At 39.9% G+C, this 2,411-nt stretch overlaps 1 pseudogene; it reads left to right on the top strand.

Annotated features, from left to right (window-relative positions):
* The first annotated feature begins 285 nt into the window (after nt 1-285).
* Nucleotides 286-1,780, top strand: LOC105713483 (phosphatidylinositol-glycan biosynthesis class W protein-like; annotated as a pseudogene).
* The last annotated feature ends 631 nt before the right edge of the window (nt 1,781-2,411 follow it).

Below are 2,411 nucleotides of genomic sequence, written 5' to 3'. Positions count from 1 at the left end.
AAACCAGTAATGTGTTTTTAAATTCTGCATTTATAGAAAGGGAAAACAGGGTTGGTGCTCGCGTGGTTTGGCGGGTGCAGGGGGAGTCCAGCGGCTGGACCCACGTAGACCCTCTGCCGGAGTCGCAGGCACCATTGGAGAACGTGAGAGACGGAATCTCGCAATGTTCCCTAGGCTGATTTCTAACTCCTGGCCTCAATTGATTCTCCTCCCAAAGTGCTAGGATTACAGACATAAGCCGCTGCTCCCCGCTAGGACTTTTTTATTTTTAAAGGAAGAAAAAAAATGTCTCAAAAGCAGATGAAGGAAGCTTTTGTCAGTAACCTCAATGGAATCACCCAGGGATTGTGCTTTCCTGCATTCTGTATCCTGTGCAGAGGATTCCTGATCATTTTCTCACAGCACATGTGTTCTTTTTCACATACCTGGAAAACTAGATTCTTCATTGACTTTGTTGTCCTAATAGTTCCTATGGTAGCCACTTTGACCATTTGGGCTTCATTTATTCTCCTCGAGCTTCTCACTGTAATTATCTTTGGGCAGGGCTGTTCTATCAAATATACCAAAGGAGGACTTGCTATGCCAGAGTTCCTTTCCAGAAAATCCTTGAAAAATTATTGAACATCAGTGTAGAATCAGAATACATTCCAGCTATCTCCTATTTCCATGTAATTACCAGTGCATCTACTGCTATTGCTATTTTGGCTGTGGACTTCCCACTTTTTCCCAGAAGATTTGCCAAAACTGAGCTCTATGGGACAGGAGCAATGGATTTTGGAGTAGGTGGCTTTGTTTTTGGGACTGCAATGGTTTGTCTAGAGATCAGGAGGGGAAAATATACGGGAGGGTCCAAATTGTGTTACTTTACAAACTCATCGTACCCTCTTTGGCCATTGGTCTTCCTAGGAATTGGACGATTAGCCATTATAAAATCAATAGGCTATCAGGAACATTTAACTGAGTATGGAGTTCACTGGAACTTTTTCTTTACTGTAATAGTTGTGAAATTGGTAACACCACTGCTTTTGATTATTTTGCCCTTAAATAAGTCCTGGATTATTGCCCTCAGCATTATTGTATTATACCAGCTAGCCCTTGACTTTACCCCACTGAAGAGGTTAATATTATATGGTACTGATGGTAATGGCACACGGGTTGGTCTATTAAATGCCAACCATGAAGGAATAATCTCTACCCTGGGGTATGTGGCAATACACATGGCTGGTGTACAAACAGGGTTATATGTGCATAAGCACAGATCACATATCAAAGACTTGATAAAAGTAGCCTGTTGTCTTGCTGGCAGCTATTAGCCTCTTTGTATCTCTTTATGTAGTTCAAGTAAATGTAGAAGCAGTATCTTGAAGAATGGCAAATTTAGCCTTTTGTATTTGGATAGTCGCTTCTAGCCTGATCCTTCTTAGTAGTTTATTACTGGGTTATATAATTTTGAGTTTTGCCAAATTTCTAATTAAAGGCGCTCTAGTACCATGTTCTTGGAAACTTATCCAGTCACCTGTTACAAATAAAAAGCATTCAGTATCTCTAGTCCCTGAAACTGAAAGAAGGGAACCCAGTCTTTGTTTAATCACAGCTCTAAACAGAAAACAGTTAATATTTTTCTTGCTGTCAAATATAACAACTGGTCTGATTAACCTGATGGTAGATACATTACACAGCAGTACCTTGTGGGCCTTATTTGTGGTCAATCTCTATGTTTTCCAACTGTTTTATTGTATATATACTGTATTTGCAAGATAAGACTATAAAATTTTGGTGACCACCAGTAGGATACATAAGTATTTGGGCAATATTTAATGAGGAAGAATATAAATTGTAAAGAAAATGTGTTTTTGGCAACAGTGTTAACCATATTTTATTATAAAATATTAGTAATGATGCTTTATTTTTTTTTTTCCTGGGACAGAGTCTCACTCTGTTGCCCACGCTGGAGTGTAGTGGCCTGATCTCGGCTCACTGCAACCTCCACCTCCTGGGTTCAAGCGATTCTCCTGCCTCAGCCTCCTGAGTAGCTGGGACTGGAGGTGTGGGCCACCACGCCCAGCTAATTTTTGTATTTTTAGTAGAGGTAGGGTTTTGCCATATTGGCCAGGTTGCTCTCAAACTCCTGAACGCAAGTGATCCACCCGCCTCAGCCTCCCAAAGTGCTGGGATTACAGGCATGAGCTACCACACTGAGTCAATGCTTAATATTTTAATGCATCTCAACAACAAACCAAGAAGAAACAAAACCTTGTGACTTGTTAGAATGTATGCTATTCTGTATTTTTATTGTATATTGCTTTTACAATAAATGTATATTAAATGGAAAAAAAAGGGGAAACAATCTAGAATTGCTATTTGAATTGTATTTATTCCAGGATCCAAAGACAATGGCAGAAACTGGAAGC

This window comes from Aotus nancymaae, unplaced genomic scaffold, assembly GCF_030222135.1.
Source record: "Aotus nancymaae isolate 86718 unplaced genomic scaffold, 86718_ANA_hifiasm-v0.15.2.pri h1tg000020l, whole genome shotgun sequence".
Classification (NCBI taxonomy): domain Eukaryota; kingdom Metazoa; phylum Chordata; class Mammalia; order Primates; family Aotidae; genus Aotus; species Aotus nancymaae.
Note: the sequence above shows the minus strand (reverse complement) of the source record. Positions and strands in the feature narration are given on the sequence as shown.